Source organism: Siniperca chuatsi, linkage group LG11, assembly GCF_020085105.1.
Source record: "Siniperca chuatsi isolate FFG_IHB_CAS linkage group LG11, ASM2008510v1, whole genome shotgun sequence".
In the NCBI taxonomy this organism is placed as follows: Eukaryota; Metazoa; Chordata; class Actinopteri; order Centrarchiformes; family Sinipercidae; genus Siniperca; species Siniperca chuatsi.
The window spans coordinates 1,461,970-1,479,132 of record NC_058052.1 but is presented as its reverse complement, the minus strand read 5'-3'; the positions used below and the strand labels follow the sequence as shown (position 1 = coordinate 1,479,132).

Sequence of the window (17,163 nt, the reverse complement as noted above, 5' to 3'; positions counted from 1 at the left end):
TCAGATCACCTCAAATGGAGACACTGGTGGTTCTTGTGTTCATAAGTGCTTCTCTTTGGGGTTGTCTTGGTTGTGAGTTTTTCAACAGACATATCACATCATTTTTTCATGACTTGCTAAATGCATACATTTGTCATCAATATTACCCAAACACAAGCACTGACTTGAGTTCTGAATGCAGTAAGTGCTTCTTGTTGGGGTAGTTTTGCTGACCCAGGTTCCCTTTAAAGATTTCACCAGGACTAGATCATTTCTTACTTGGTGAAGAATACTTTTTTGACCATTTTTCAAAGTCAATAGTAGTACCTTAACATGAGCATTGACTTGACTGTTGAATTCAGTAAGTGCTACTTGTTGGGGCAGTTTTAATTGACAAAAACAACAGAATGTATTGGATGCCATATTTTGTGGGAGTCAATCTCAGATCACCTCAAATGGAGACACTGGTGGTTCTTGTGTTCATAAGTGCTTCTCTTTGGGGTTGTCTTGGTTGTGAGTTTTTCAACAGACATATCACATCATTTTTTCATGACTTGCTAAATGCATACATTTGTCATCAATATTACCCAAACACAAGCACTGACTTGAGTTCTGAATGCAGTAAGTGCTTCTTGTTGGGGTAGTTTTGCTGACCCAGGTTCCCTTTAAAGATTTCACCAGGACTAGATTATTTGTTACTTGGTGAAGAATACTTTTTTGACCATTTTTGCAAGTCAATAGTATTACCTTAACATGAGCATTGACTTGACTGTTGAATTCAGTAAGTGCTACTTGTTGGGGCAGTTTTAATTGACAAAAACAACAGAATGTATTGGATGCCATATTTTGTGGGAGTCAATCTCAGATCACCTCAAATGGAGACACTGGTGGTTCTTGTGTTCATAAGTGCTTCTCTTTGGGGTTGTCTTGGTTGTGAGTTTTTCAACAGACATATCACGGTAAATTTACACCATTTTTACATGACTAGCTAAATGCATACATTTGTCATCAAAATTACCCAAACACAAGCACTGACTTGAGTTCTGAATGCAGTAAGTGCTTCTTGTTGGGGTAGTTTTGCTGACCTCTGCATCTTCAGGTGCCTAAGCTGTGTGTCATTTGAAAACTTCAGTAAGAGATGCACTTCAATTTTAATCACATTCTGCAACTGACATACAAGACAAGTAAATATAACAAAGTACATTGCTTGTGATTCTCTACTGAATCCCTTCATAAACTTTATATGTAGATTCCTAATTTTTGTAGACATGCAATAATTCCTGCTGTCTCAGAAGCTGTCTTAGGGTCTTGTTGCAGAATGTGCCCTTTGGAGTAGATATTCAGTGCTAACTCTGCTTCTTTGTTTTGCTTTAAAGTACTGCTGATGGAGCTGCAATGGCAGGCCACCATGTGGCAATGAGTTGCATCAAGAAAACTCATTGGAGTCTAATTGACCACTCAACAACTTCTTATGGCATGCATGAATTGAAGCTGATGGTTGTCTGTTCATCAAGTACAAATAGTGTTATTGTTTACTTACCGTTGTCAAGACCATTGAAACTTCATGAAAAAGAAGGCGGAGTTGGGTGCAAATGGATGCATACTGTGTTTAAGATGGGCAAATCTGTGCCAGAAACATCACATCCACTGTGACTGGGACACCACACACAAGATGCCAGAATTAAACAGCGGGACTATGGAGAAACTCATAAGCAAAGAAGATGACTCACTGCAAGTCTGTCATATTGGCCCATTGGCCCAACTTGAGCATTGAGTTGTGCTTGAATTCAGTAAGTGCTACTTGTTGGGGCGGTTGTACATGACAAATGCCACAGACTGTAACTGAAGAGGGATGTCATTGGAATCACATTCAGATCACCTCAAATGGAGACACTGGTGGTTCTTGTGTTCATAAGTGCTTCTCTTTGGGGTTGTCTTGGTTGTGAGTTTTTCAACAGACATATCACATCATTTTTTCATGACTTGCTAAATGCATACATTTGTCATCAATATTACCCAAACACAAGCACTGACTTGAGTTCTGAATGCAGTAAGTGCTTCTTGTTGGGGTAGTTTTGCTGACCCAGGTTCCCTTTAAAGATTTCACCAGGACTAGATCATTTGTTACTTGGTGAAGAATACTTTTTTGACCATTTTTCCAAGTCAATAGTAGTACCTTAACATGAGCATTGACTTGACTGTTGAATTCAGTAAGTGCTACTTGTTGGGGCAGTTTTAATTGACAAAAACAACAGAATGTATTGGATGCCATATTTTGTGGGAGTCAATCTCAGATCACCTCAAATGGAGACACTGGTGGTTCTTGTGTTCATAAGTGCTTCTCTTTGGGGTTGTCTTGGTTGTGAGTTTTTCAACAGACATATCACATCATTTTTTTTTACATGATGACTTGCTAAATGCATACATTTGTCATCAATATTACCCAAACACAAGCACTGACTTGAGTTCTGAATGCAGTAAGTGCTTCTTGTTGGGGTAGTTTTGCTGACCCAGGTTCCCTTTAAAGATTTCACCAGGACTAGATTATTTGTTACTTGGTGAAGAATACTTTTTTGACCATTTTTGCAAGTCAATAGTATTACCTTAACATGAGCATTGACTTGACTGTTGAATTCAGTAAGTGCTACTTGTTGGGGCAGTTTTAATTGACAAAAACAACAGAATGTATTGGATGCCATATTTTGTGGGAGTCAATCTCAGATCACCTCAAATGGAGACACGGTGGTTCTTGTGTTCATAAGTGCTTCTCTTTGGGGTTGTCTTGGTTGTGAGTTTTTCAACAGACATATCACGGTAAATTTACACCATTTTTACATGACTAGCTAAATGCATACATTTGTCATCAAAATTACCCAAACACAAGCACTGACTTGAGTTCTGAATGCAGTAAGTGCTTCTTGTTGGGGTAGTTTTGCTGACCTCTGCATCTTCAGGTGCCTAAGCTGTGTGTCATTTGAAAACTTCAGTAAGAGATGCACTTCAATTTTAATCACATTCTGCAACTGACATACAAGACAAGTAAATATAACAAAGTACATTGCTTGTGATTCTCTACTGAATCCCTTCATAAACTTTATATGTAGATTCCTAATTTTTGTAGACATGCAATAATTCCTGCTGTCTCAGAAGCTGTCTTAGGGTCTTGTTGCAGAATGTGCCCTTTGGAGTAGATATTCAGTGCTAACTCTGCTTCTTTGTTTTGCTTTAAAGTACTGCTGATGGAGCTGCAATGGCAGGCCACCATGTGGCAATGAGTTGCATCAAGAAAACTCATTGGAGTCTAATTGACCACTCAACAACTTCTTATGGCATGCATGAATTGAAGCTGATGGTTGTCTGTTCATCAAGTACAAATAGTGTTATTGTTTACTTACCGTTGTCAAGACCATTGAAACTTCATGAAAAAGAAGGCGGAGTTGGGTGCAAATGGATGCATACTGTGTTTAAGATGGGCAAATCTGTGCCAGAAACATCACATCCACTGTGACTGGGACACCACACACAAGATGCCAGAATTAAACAGCGGGACTATGGAGAAACTCATAAGCAAAGAAGATGACTCACTGCAAGTCTGTCATATTGGCCCAACTTGAGCATTGAGTTGTGCTTGAATTCAGTAAGTGCTACTTGTTGGGGCGGTTGTACATGACAAATGCCACAGACTGTAACTGAAGAGGGATGTCATTGGAATCACATTCAGATCACCTCAAATGGAGACACTGGTGGTTCTTGTGTTCATAAGTGCTTCTCTTTGGGGTTGTCTTGGTTGTGAGTTTTTCAACAGACATATCACATCATTTTTTCATGACTTGCTAAATGCATACATTTGTCATCAATATTACCCAAACACAAGCACTGACTTGAGTTCTGAATGCAGTAAGTGCTTCTTGTTGGGGTAGTTTTGCTGACCCAGGTTCCCTTTAAAGATTTCACCAGGACTAGATCATTTGTTACTTGGTGAAGAATACTTTTTTTTGACCATTTTTGTCAAGTCAATAGTAGTACCTTAACATGAGCATTGACTTGACTGTTGAATTCAGTAAGTGCTACTTGTTGGGGCAGTTTTAATTGACAAAAACAACAGAATGTATTGGATGCCATATTTTGTGGGAGTCAATCTCAGATCACCTCAAATGGAGACACTGGTGGTTCTTGTGTTCATAAGTGCTTCTCTTTGGGGTTGTCTTGGTTGTGAGTTTTTCAATTTTTACAGACATATCACATCATTTTTTTACATGACTTGCTAAATGCATACATTTGTCATCAATATTACCCAAACACAAGCACTGACTTGAGTTCTGAATGCAGTAAGTGCTTCTTGTTGGGGTAGTTTTGCTGACCCAGGTTCCTTTTTTGACCACAAAGATTTCACCAGGACTAGATCATTTGTTACTTGGTGAAGAATACTTTTTCCTTTAAAGACCATTTTTCCTTGGTGAAGTCAATAGTAGTACCTTAACATGAGCATTGACTTGACTGTTGAATTCAGTAAGTGCTACTTGTTGGGGCAGTTTTAATTGACAAAAACAACAGAATGTATTGGATGCCATATTTTGTGGGAGTCAATCTCAGATCACCTCAAATGGAGACACTGGTGGTTCTTGTGTTCATAAGTGCTTCTCTTTGGGGTTGTCTTGGTTGTGAGTTTTTCAACAGACATATCACATCATTTTTTCATGACTTGCTAAATGCATACATTTGTCATCAATATTACCCAAACACAAGCACTGACTTGAGTTCTGAATGCAGTAAGTGCTTCTTGTTGGGGTAGTTTTGCTGACCCAGGTTCCCTTTAAAGATTTCACCAGGACTAGATTATTTGTTACTTGGTGAAGAATACTTTTTTGACCATTTTTGCAAGTCAATAGTATTACCTTAACATGAGCATTGACTTGACTGTTGAATTCAGTAAGTGCTACTTGTTGGGGCAGTTTTAATTGACAAAAACAACAGAATGTATTGGATGCCATATTTTGTGGGAGTCAATCTCAGATCACCTCAAATGGAGACACTGGTGGTTCTTGTGTTCATAAGTGCTTCTCTTTGGGGTTGTCTTGGTTGTGAGTTTTTCAACAGACATATCACGGTAAATTTACACCATTTTTACATGACTAGCTAAATGCATACATTTGTCATCAAAATTACCCAAACACAAGCACTGACTTGAGTTCTGAATGCAGTAAGTGCTTCTTGTTGGGGTAGTTTTGCTGACCTCTGCATCTTCAGGTGCCTAAGCTGTGTGTCATTTGAAAACTTCAGTAAGAGATGCACTTCAATTTTAATCACATTCTGCAACTGACATACAAGACAAGTAAATATAACAAAGTACATTGCTTGTGATTCTCTACTGAATCCCTTCATAAACTTTATATGTAGATTCCTAATTTTTGTAGACATGCAATAATTCCTGCTGTCTCAGAAGCTGTCTTAGGGTCTTGTTGCAGAATGTGCCCTTTGGAGTAGATATTCAGTGCTAACTCTGCTTCTTTGTTTTGCTTTAAAGTACTGCTGATGGAGCTGCAATGGCAGGCCACCATGTGGCAATGAGTTGCATCAAGAAAACTCATTGGAGTCTAATTGACCACTCAACAACTTCTTATGGCATGCATGAATTGAAGCTGATGGTTGTCTGTTCATCAAGTACAAATAGTGTTATTGTTTACTTACCGTTGTCAAGACCATTGAAACTTCATGAAAAAGAAGGCGGAGTTGGGTGCAAATGGATGCATACTGTGTTTAAGATGGGCAAATCTGTGCCAGAAACATCACATCCACTGTGACTGGGACACCACACACAAGATGCCAGAATTAAACAGCGGGACTATGGAGAAACTCATAAGCAAAGAAGATGACTCACTGCAAGTCTGTCATATTGGCCCAACTTGAGCATTGAGTTGTGCTTGAATTCAGTAAGTGCTACTTGTTGGGGCGGTTGTACATGACAAATGCCACAGACTGTAACTGAAGAGGGATGTCATTGGAATCACATTCAGATCACCTCAAATGGAGACACTGGTGGTTCTTGTGTTCATAAGTGCTTCTCTTTGGGGTTGTCTTGGTTGTGAGTTTTTCAACAGACATATCACATCATTTTTTCATGACTTGCTAAATGCATACATTTGTCATCAATATTACCCAAACACAAGCACTGACTTGAGTTCTGAATGCAGTAAGTGCTTCTTGTTGGGGTAGTTTTGCTGACCCAGGTTCCTTCTTTTGGGGTAAACCCAGGTTCCCTTTAAAAGATTTCACCAGGACTAGATTATTTGTTACTTGGTGAAGAATACTTTTTGACCATTTTTCCAAGTCAATAGTAGTACCTTAACATGAGCATTGACTTGACTGTTGAATTCAGTAAGTGCTACTTGTTGGGGCAGTTTTAATTGACAAAAACAACAGAATGTATTGGATGCCATATTTTGTGGGAGTCAATCTCAGATCACCTCAAATGGAGACACTGGTGGTTCTTGTGTTCATAAGTGCTTCTCTTTGGGGTTGTCTTGGTTGTGAGTTTTTCAACAGACATATCACGGTAAATTTACACCATTTTTACATGACTAGCTAAATGCATACATTTGTCATCAAAATTACCCAAACACAAGCACTGACTTGAGTTCTGAATGCAGTAAGTGCTTCTTGTTGGGGTAGTTTTGCTGACCTCTGCATCTTCAGGTGCCTAAGCTGTGTGTCATTTGAAAACTTCAGTAAGAGATGCACTTCAATTTTAATCACATTCTGCAACTGACACAACAAGACAAGTAAATATAACAAAGTACATTGCTTGTGATTCTCTACTGAATCCCTTCATAAACTTTATATGTAGATTCCTAATTTTTGTAGACATGCAATAATTCCTGCTGTCTCAGAAGCTGTCTTAGGGTCTTGTTGCAGAATGTGCCCTTTGGAGTAGATATTCAGTGCTAACTCTGCTTCTTTGTTTTGCTTTAAAGTACTGCTGATGGAGCTGCAATGGCAGGCCACCATGTGGCAATGAGTTGCATCAAGAAAACTCATTGGAGTCTAATTGACCACTCAACAACTTCTTATGGCATGCATGAATTGAAGCTGATGGTTGTCTGTTCATCAAGTACAAATAGTGTTATTGTTTACTTACCGTTGTCAAGACCATTGAAACTTCATGAAAAAGAAGGCGGAGTTGGGTGCAAATGGATGCATACTGTGTTTAAGATGGGCAAATCTGTGCCAGAAACATCACATCCACTGTGACTGGGACACCACACACAAGATGCCAGAATTAAACAGCGGGACTATGGAGAAACTCATAAGCAAAGAAGATGACTCACTGCAAGTCTGTCATATTGGCCCAACTTGAGCATTGAGTTGTGCTTGAATTCAGTAAGTGCTACTTGTTGGGGCGGTTGTACATGACAAATGCCACAGACTGTAACTGAAGAGGGATGTCATTGGAATCACATTCAGATCACCTCAAATGGAGACACTGGTGGTTCTTGTGTTCATAAGTGCTTCTCTTTGGGGTTGTCTTGGTTGTGAGTTTTTCAACAGACATATCACATCATTTTTTCATGACTTGCTAAATGCATACATTTGTCATCAATATTACCCAAACACAAGCACTGACTTGAGTTCTGAATGCAGTAAGTGCTTCTTGTTGGGGTAGTTTTGCTGACCCAGGTTCCCTTTAAAGATTTCACCAGGACTAGATCATTTCTTACTTGGTGAAGAATACTTTTTTGACCATTTTTCAAGTCAATAGTAGTACCTTAACATGAGCATTGACTTGACTGTTGAATTCAGTAAGTGCTACTTGTTGGGGCAGTTTTAATTGACAAAAACAACAGAATGTATTGGATGCCATATTTTGTGGGAGTCAATCTCAGATCACCTCAAATGGAGACACTGGTGGTTCTTGTGTTCATAAGTGCTTCTCTTTGGGGTTGTCTTGGTTGTGAGTTCTTCAGCAGACATATCACATCATTTTTACATGACTAGCTAAATGCATACATTTGTCATCAAAATTACCCAAACACAAGCACTGACTTGAGTTCTGAATGCAGTAAGTGCTTCTTGTTGGGGTAGTTTTGCTGACCCAGGTTCCCTTTAAAGATTTCACCAGGACTAGATTATTTGTTACTTGGTGAAGAATACTTTTTTGACCATTTTTGCAAGTCAATAGTATTACCTTAACATGAGCATTGACTTGACTGTTGAATTCAGTAAGTGCTACTTGTTGGGGCAGTTTTAATTGACAAAAACAACAGAATGTATTGGATGCCATATTTTGTGGGAGTCAATCTCAGATCACCTCAAATGGAGACACTGGTGGTTCTTGTGTTCATAAGTGCTTCTCTTTGGGGTTGTCTTGGTTGTGAGTTTTTCAACAGACATATCACGGTAAATTTACACCATTTTTACATGACTAGCTAAATGCATACATTTGTCATCAAAATTACCCAAACACAAGCACTGACTTGAGTTCTGAATGCAGTAAGTGCTTCTTGTTGGGGTAGTTTTGCTGACCTCTGCATCTTCAGGTGCCTAAGCTGTGTGTCATTTGAAAACTTCAGTAAGAGATGCACTTCAATTTTAATCACATTCTGCAACTGACATACAAGACAAGTAAATATAACAAAGTACATTGCTTGTGATTCTCTACTGAATCCCTTCATAAACTTTATATGTAGATTCCTAATTTTTGTAGACATGCAATAATTCCTGCTGTCTCAGAAGCTGTCTTAGGGTCTTGTTGCAGAATGTGCCCCTTTGGAGTAGATATTCAGTGCTAACTCTGCTTCTTTGTTTTGCTTTAAAGTACTGCTGATGGAGCTGCAATGGCAGGCCACCATGTGGCAATGAGTTGCATCAAGAAAACTCATTGGAGTCTAATTGACCACTCAACAACTTCTTATGGCATGCATGAATTGAAGCTGATGGTTGTCTGTTCATCAAGTACAAATAGTGTTATTGTTTACTTACCGTTGTCAAGACCATTGAAACTTCATGAAAAAGAAGGCGGAGTTGGGTGCAAATGGATGCATACTGTGTTTAAGATGGGCAAATCTGTGCCAGAAACATCACATCCACTGTGACTGGGACACCACACACAAGATGCCAGAATTAAACAGCGGGACTATGGAGAAACTCATAAGCAAAGAAGATGACTCACTGCAAGTCTGTCATATTGGCCCAACTTGAGCATTGAGTTGTGCTTGAATTCAGTAAGTGCTACTTGTTGGGGCGGTTGTACATGACAAATGCCACAGACTGTAACTGAAGAGGGATGTCATTGGAATCACATTCAGATCACCTCAAATGGAGACACTGGTGGTTCTTGTGTTCATAAGTGCTTCTCTTTGGGGTTGTCTTGGTTGTGAGTTTTTCAACAGACATATCGCATCATTTTTTCATGACTTGCTAAATGCATACATTTGTCATCAATATTACCCAAACACAAGCACTGACTTGAGTTCTGAATGCAGTAAGTGCTTCTTGTTGGGGTAGTTTTGCTGACCCAGGTTCCTTTTAAATTTTCACCAGGACTAGATCATTTGTTACTTGGTGAAGAATACTTTTTTGACCATTTTTCCAAGTCAATAGTAGTACCTTAACATGAGCATTGACTTGACTGTTGAATTCAGTAAGTGCTACTTGTTGGGGCAGTTTTAATTGACAAAAACAACAGAATGTATTGGATGCCATATTTTGTGGGAGTCAATCTCAGATCACCTCAAATGGAGACACTGGTGGTTCTTGTGTTCATAAGTGCTTCTCTTTGGGGTTGTCTTGGTTGTGAGTTTTTCAACAGACATATCACATCATTTTTCATGACTTGCTAAATGCATACATTTGTCATCAATATTACCCATACACAAGCACTGACTTGAGTTCTGAATGCAGTAAGTGCTTCTTGTTGGGGTAGTTTTGCTGACCCAGGTTCCCTTTAAAGATTTCACCAGGACTAGATTATTTGTTACTTGGTGAAGAATACTTTTTTGACCATTTTTGCAAGTCAATAGTATTACCTTAACATGAGCATTGACTTGACTGTTGAATTCAGTAAGTGCTACTTGTTGGGGCAGTTTTAATTGACAAAAACAACAGAATGTATTGGATGCCATATTTTGTGGGAGTCAATCTCAGATCACCTCAAATGGAGACACTGGTGGTTCTTGTGTTCATAAGTGCTTCTCTTTGGGGTTGTCTTGGTTGTGAGTTTTTCAACAGACATATCACGGTAAATTTACACCATTTTTACACACTAGCTAAAATGCATACATTTGTCATCAAAATTACCCAAACACAAGCACTGACTTGAGTTCTGAATGCAGTAAGTGCTTCTTGTTGGGGTAGTTTTGCTGACCTCTGCATCTTCAGGTGCCTAAGCTGTGTGTCATTTGAAAACTTCAGTAAGAGATGCACTTCAATTTTAATCACATTCTGCAACTGACATACAAGACAAGTAAATATAACAAAGTACATTGCTTGTGATTCTCTACTGAATCCCTTCATAAACTTTATATGTAGATTCCTAATTTTTGTAGACATGCAATAATTCCTGCTGTCTCAGAAGCTGTCTTAGGGTCTTGTTGCAGAATGTGCCCTTTGGAGTAGATATTCAGTGCTAACTCTGCTTCTTTGTTTTGCTTTAAAGTACTGCTGATGGAGCTGCAATGGCAGGCCACCATGTGGCAATGAGTTGCATCAAGAAAACTCATTGGAGTCTAATTGACCACTCAACAACTTCTTATGGCATGCATGAATTGAAGCTGATGGTTGTCTGTTCATCAAGTACAAATAGTGTTATTGTTTACTTACCGTTGTCAAGACCATTGAAACTTCATGAAAAAGAAGGCGGAGTTGGGTGCAAATGGATGCATACTGTGTTTAAGATGGGCAAATCTGTGCCAGAAACATCACATCCACTGTGACTGGGACACCACACACAAGATGCCAGAATTAAACAGCGGGACTATGGAGAAACTCATAAGCAAAGAAGATGACTCACTGCAAGTCTGTCATATTGGCCCAACTTGAGCATTGAGTTGTGCTTGAATTCAGTAAGTGCTACTTGTTGGGGCGGTTGTACATGACAAATGCCACAGACTGTAACTGAAGAGGGATGTCATTGGAATCACATTCAGATCACCTCAAATGGAGACACTGGTGGTTCTTGTGTTCATAAGTGCTTCTCTTTGGGGTTGTCTTGGTTGTGAGTTTTTCAACAGACATATCGCATCATTTTTTCATGACTTGCTAAATGCATACATTTGTCATCAATATTACCCAAACACAAGCACTGACTTGAGTTCTGAATGCAGTAAGTGCTTCTTGTTGGGGTAGTTTTGCTGACCCAGGTTCCCTTTAAAGATTTCACCAGGACTAGATCATTTGTTACTTGGTGAAGAATACTTTTTTGACCATTTTTGCAAGTCAATAGTATTACCTTAACATGAGCATTGACTTGACTGTTGAATTCAGTAAGTGCTACTTGTTTGGGGGCAGTTTTAATTGACAAAAACAACAGAATGTATTGGATGCCATATTTTGTGGGAGTCAATCTCAGATCACCTCAAATGGAGACACTGGTGGTTCTTGTGTTCATAAGTGCTTCTCTTTGGGGTTGTCTTGGTTGTGAGTTTTTCAACAGACATATCACATCATTTTTTTACATGACTTGCTAAATGCATACATTTGTCATCAATATTACCCAAACACAAGCACTGACTTGAGTTCTGGATGCATGCAGTAAGTGCTTCTTGTTGGGGTAGTTTTGCTGACCCAGGTTCCCTTTAAAGATTTCACCAGGACTAGATCATTTGTTACTTGGTGAAGAATACTTTTTTGACCATTTTTGCAAGTCAATAGTATTACCTTAACATGAGCATTGACTTGACTGTTGAATTCAGTAAGTGCTACTTGTTGGGGCAGTTTTAATTGACAAAAACAACAGAATGTATTGGATGCCATATTTTGTGGGAGTCAATCTCAGATCACCTCAAATGGAGACACTGGTGGTTCTTGTGTTCATAAGTGCTTCTCTTTGGGGTTGTCTTGGTTGTGAGTTTTTCAACAGACATATCACGGTAAATTTACACCATTTTTACATGACTAGCTAAATGCATACATTTGTCATCAAAATTACCCAAACACAAGCACTGACTTGAGTTCTGAATGCAGTAAGTGCTTCTTGTTGGGGTAGTTTTGCTGACCTCTGCATCTTCAGGTGCCTAAGCTGCTGTGCATTTTTGAAAACTTCAGTAAGAGATGCACTTCAATTTTAATCACATTCTGCAACTGACATACAAGACAAGTAAATATAACAAAGTACATTGCTTGTGATTCTCTACTGAATCCCTTCATAAACTTTATATGTAGATTCCTAATTTTTGTAGACATGCAATAATTCCTGCTGTCTCAGAAGCTGTCTTAGGGTCTTGTTGCAGAATGTGCCCTTTGGAGTAGATATTCAGTGCTAACTCTGCTTCTTTGTTTTGCTTTAAAGTACTGCTGATGGAGCTGCAATGGCAGGCCACCATGTGGCAATGAGTTGCATCAAGAAAACTCATTGGAGTCTAATTGACCACTCAACAACTTCTTATGGCATGCATGAATTGAAGCTGATGGTTGTCTGTTCATCAAGTACAAATAGTGTTATTGTTTACTTACCGTTGTCAAGACCATTGAAACTTCATGAAAAAGAAGGCGGAGTTGGGTGCAAATGGATGCATACTGTGTTTAAGATGGGCAAATCTGTGCCAGAAACATCACATCCACTGTGACTGGGACACCACACACAAGATGCCAGAATTAAACAGCGGGACTATGGAGAAACTCATAAGCAAAGAAGATGACTCACTGCAAGTCTGTCATATTGGCCCAACTTGAGCATTGAGTTGTGCTTGAATTCAGTAAGTGCTACTTGTTGGGGCGGTTGTACATGACAAATGCCACAGACTGTAACTGAAGAGGGATGTCATTGGAATCACATTCAGATCACCTCAAATGGAGACACTGGTGGTTCTTGTGTTCATAAGTGCTTCTCTTTGGGGTTGTCTTGTCTTGTTGTGAGTTTTTCAACAGACATATCACATCATTTTTTCATGACTTGCTAAATGCATACATTTGTCATCAATATTACCCAAACACAAGCACTGACTTGAGTTCTGAATGCAGTAAGTGCTTCTTGTTGGGGTAGTTTTGCTGACCCAGGTTCCCTTTAAAGATTTCACCAGGACTAGATTATTTGTTACTTGGTGAAGAATACTTTTTTGACCATTTTTGCAAGTCAATAGTAGTACCTTAACATGAGCATTGACTTGACTGTTGAATTCAGTAAGTGCTACTTGTTGGGGCAGTTTTAATTGACAAAAACAACAGAATGTATTGGATGCCATATTTTGTGGGAGTCAATCTCAGATCACCTCAAATGGAGACACTGGTGGTTCTTGTGTTCATAAGTGCTTCTCTTTGGGGTTGTCTTGGTTGTGAGTTTTTCAACAGACATATCACGGTAAATTTACACCATTTTTACATGACTAGCTAAATGCATACATTTGTCATCAAAATTACCCAAACACAAGCACTGACTTGAGTTCTGAATGCAGTAAGTGCTTCTTGTTGGGGTAGTTTTGCTGACCTCTGCATCTTCAGGTGCCTAAGCTGTGTGTCATTTGAAAACTTCAGTAAGAGATGCACTTCAATTTTAATCACATTCTGCAACTGACATACAAGACAAGTAAATATAACAAAGTACATTGCTTGTGATTCTCTACTGAATCCCTTCATAAACTTTATATGTAGATTCCTAATTTTTGTAGACATGCAATAATTCCTGCTGTCTCAGAAGCTGTCTTAGGGTCTTGTTGCAGAATGTGCCCTTTGGAGTAGATATTCAGTGCTAACTCTGCTTCTTTGTTTTGCTTTAAAGTACTGCTGATGGAGCTGCAATGGCAGGCCACCATGTGGCAATGAGTTGCATCAAGAAAACTCATTGGAGTCTAATTGACCACTCAACAACTTCTTATGGCATGCATGAATTGAAGCTGATGGTTGTCTGTTCATCAAGTACAAATAGTGTTATTGTTTACTTACCGTTGTCAAGACCATTGAAACTTCATGAAAAAGAAGGCGGAGTTGGGTGCAAATGGATGCATACTGTGTTTAAGATGGGCAAATCTGTGCCAGAAACATCACATCCACTGTGACTGGGACACCACACACAAGATGCCAGAATTAAACAGCGGGACTATGGAGAAACTCATAAGCAAAGAAGATGACTCACTGCAAGTCTGTCATATTGGCCCAACTTGAGCATTGAGTTGTGCTTGAATTCAGTAAGTGCTACTTGTTGGGGCGGTTGTACATGACAAATGCCACAGACTGTAACTGAAGAGGGATGTCATTGGAATCACATTCAGATCACCTCAAATGGAGACACTGGTGGTTCTTGTGTTCATAAGTGCTTCTCTTTGGGGTTGTCTTGGTTGTGAGTTTTTCAACAGACATATCACATTTTTTTTCATGACTTTTTCATGCTAAATGCATGCATTTGTCATCAATATTACCCAAACACAAGCACTGACTTGAGTTCTGAATGCAGTAAGTGCTTCTTGTTGGGGTAGTTTTGCTGACCCAGGTTCCCTTTAAAGATTTCACCAGGACTAGATTATTTGTTACTTGGTGAAGAATACTTTTTTGACCATTTTTGCAAGTCAATAGTAGTACCTTAACATGAGCATTGACTTGACTGTTGAATTCAGTAAGTGCTACTTGTTGGGGCAGTTTTAATTGACAAAAACAACAGAATGTATTGGATGCCATATTTTGTGGGAGTCAATCTCAGATCACCTCAAATGGAGACACTGGTGGTTCTTGTGTTCATAAGTGCTTCTCTTTGGGGTTGTCTTGGTTGTGAGTTTTTCAACAGACATATCACGGTAAATTTACACCATTTTTACATGACTAGCTAAATGCATACATTTGTCATCAAAATTACCCAAACACAAGCACTGACTTGAGTTCTGAATGCAGTAAGTGCTTCTTGTTGGGGTAGTTTTGCTGACCTCTGCATCTTCAGGTGCCTAAGCTGTGTGTCATTTGAAAACTTCAGTAAGAGATGCACTTCAATTTTAATCACATTCTGCAACTGACATACAAGACAAGTAAATATAACAAAGTACATTGCTTGTGATTCTCTACTGAATCCCTTCATAAACTTTATATGTAGATTCCTAATTTTTGTAGACATGCAATAATTCCTGCTGTCTCAGAAGCTGTCTTAGGGTCTTGTTGCAGAATGTGCCCTTTGGAGTAGATATTCAGTGCTAACTCTGCTTCTTTGTTTTGCTTTAAAGTACTGCTGATGGAGCTGCAATGGCAGGCCACCATGTGGCAATGAGTTGCATCAAGAAAACTCATTGGAGTCTAATTGACCACTCAACAACTTCTTATGGCATGCATGAATTGAAGCTGATGGTTGTCTGTTCATCAAGTACAAATAGTGTTATTGTTTACTTACCGTTGTCAAGACCATTGAAACTTCATGAAAAAGAAGGCGGAGTTGGGTGCAAATGGATGCATACTGTGTTTAAGATGGGCAAATCTGTGCCAGAAACATCACATCCACTGTGACTGGGACACCACACACAAGATGCCAGAATTAAACAGCGGGACTATGGAGAAACTCATAAGCAAAGAAGATGACTCACTGCAAGTCTGTCATATTGGCCCAACTTGAGCATTGAGTTGTGCTTGAATTCAGTAAGTGCTACTTGTTGGGGCGGTTGTACATGACAAATGCCACAGACTGTAACTGAAGAGGGATGTCATTGGAATCACATTCAGATCACCTCAAATGGAGACACTGGTGGTTCTTGTGTTCATAAGTGCTTCTCTTTGGGGTTGTCTTGGTTGTGAGTTTTTCAACAGACATATCACATCATTTTTTCATGACTTGCTAAATGCATACATTTGTCATCAATATTACCCAAACACAAGCACTGACTTGAGTTCTGAATGCAGTAAGTGCTTCTTGTTGGGGTAGTTTTGCTGACCCAGGTTCCCAGGTTTTTAAAAGATTTCACCAGGACTAGATTATTTGTTACTTGGTGAAGAATACTTTTTTGACCATTTTTCCAAGTCAATAGTAGTACCTTAACATGAGCATTGACTTGACTGTTGAATTCAGTAAGTGCTACTTGTTGGGGCAGTTTTAATTGACAAAAACAACAGAATGTATTGGATGCCATATTTTGTGGGAGTCAATCTCAGATCACCTCAAATGGAGACACTGGTGGTTCTTGTGTTCATAAGTGCTTCTCTTTGGGGTTGTCTTGGTTGTGAGTTTTTCAACAGACATATCACGGTAAATTTACACCATTTTTACATGACTAGCTAAATGCATACATTTGTCATCAAAATTACCCAAACACAAGCACTGACTTGAGTTCTGAATGCAGTAAGTGCTTCTTGTTGGGGTAGTTTTGCTGACCTCTGCATCTTCAGGTGCCTAAGCTGTGTGTCATTTGAAAACTTCAGTAAGAGATGCACTTCAATTTTAATCACATTCTGCAACTGACATACAAGACAAGTAAATATAACAAAGTACATTGCTTGTGATTCTCTACTGAATCCCTTCATAAACTTTATATGTAGATTCCTAATTTTTGTAGACATGCAATAATTCCTGCTGTCTCAGAAGCTGTCTTAGGGTCTTGTTGCAGAATGTGCCCTTTGGAGTAGATATTCAGTGCTAACTCTGCTTCTTTGTTTTGCTTTAAAGTACTGCTGATGGAGCTGCAATGGCAGGCCACCATGTGGCAATGAGTTGCATCAAGAAAACTCATTGGAGTCTAATTGACCACTCAACAACTTCTTATGGCATGCATGAATTGAAGCTGATGGTTGTCTGTTCATCAAGTACAAATAGTGTTATTGTTCTGTACGAATATCTAGAGTAGTGTTCAAAGAAATTTTTTGAATATATCTTTTCACGTATGCATGCAAAACTAGTCTCCTAGTAAAACCAAGGGGCTCCGTATAGACAGTCATGCTGTCTCTGTCTTGGATGTTTAATATGACAGTACCAAACAATCAGTAATTTTTCTTGAGTTGATATTTTCAATAGTCATGCATGTGGTTGCTCTGAAAATGTTGACAGCATGTGGTGGTAGAGGCTTAGTCAGT

General features: G+C 39.0%; 4 long non-coding RNA genes across 6 annotated transcripts in view; 2 read left to right on the top strand and 2 right to left on the bottom strand.

Annotated features, from left to right (window-relative positions):
• The window catches only part of LOC122884491, a 12,080-nt gene extending 10,354 nt beyond the window's left edge, over window positions 1-1,726 (top strand). For both annotated transcript variants that reach the window (XR_006379895.1, XR_006379894.1), the window contains one exon: window positions 1,356-1,726. This is a non-coding gene — a long non-coding RNA (uncharacterized LOC122884491). The remainder of the gene's footprint in view (window positions 1-1,355) is intronic.
• Window positions 1,727-1,731: 5 nt separating this feature from the next.
• Window positions 1,732-16,910, top strand: LOC122884490. Of its 2 annotated transcripts, XR_006379893.1 has the most exons (10): window positions 1,732-1,769; window positions 3,211-3,616; window positions 5,504-5,909; window positions 6,951-7,356; window positions 8,792-9,197; window positions 10,631-11,036; window positions 12,482-12,887; window positions 13,907-14,312; window positions 15,333-15,738; window positions 16,760-16,910. It is a non-coding gene; the product is annotated as an uncharacterized LOC122884490 (long non-coding RNA). The 2 variants fall into 2 exon arrangements; XR_006379892.1 differs by lacking the exon at window positions 1,732-1,769 and having other exon boundaries at window positions 2,749-3,616.
• On the bottom strand, window positions 2,385-3,870 carry LOC122884494. Its single transcript, XR_006379898.1, has 2 exons — window positions 3,706-3,870; window positions 2,385-2,705 (listed from the first exon to the last, which is right to left on the bottom strand). It is a non-coding gene; the product is annotated as an uncharacterized LOC122884494 (long non-coding RNA).
• LOC122884493 lies at window positions 7,994-11,206 on the bottom strand. The gene is made up of 3 exons (XR_006379897.1): window positions 11,126-11,206; window positions 9,909-10,124; window positions 7,994-8,499 (listed from the first exon to the last, which is right to left on the bottom strand). It is a non-coding gene; the product is annotated as an uncharacterized LOC122884493 (long non-coding RNA).
• Window positions 16,911-17,163: the final 253 nt, after the last annotated feature.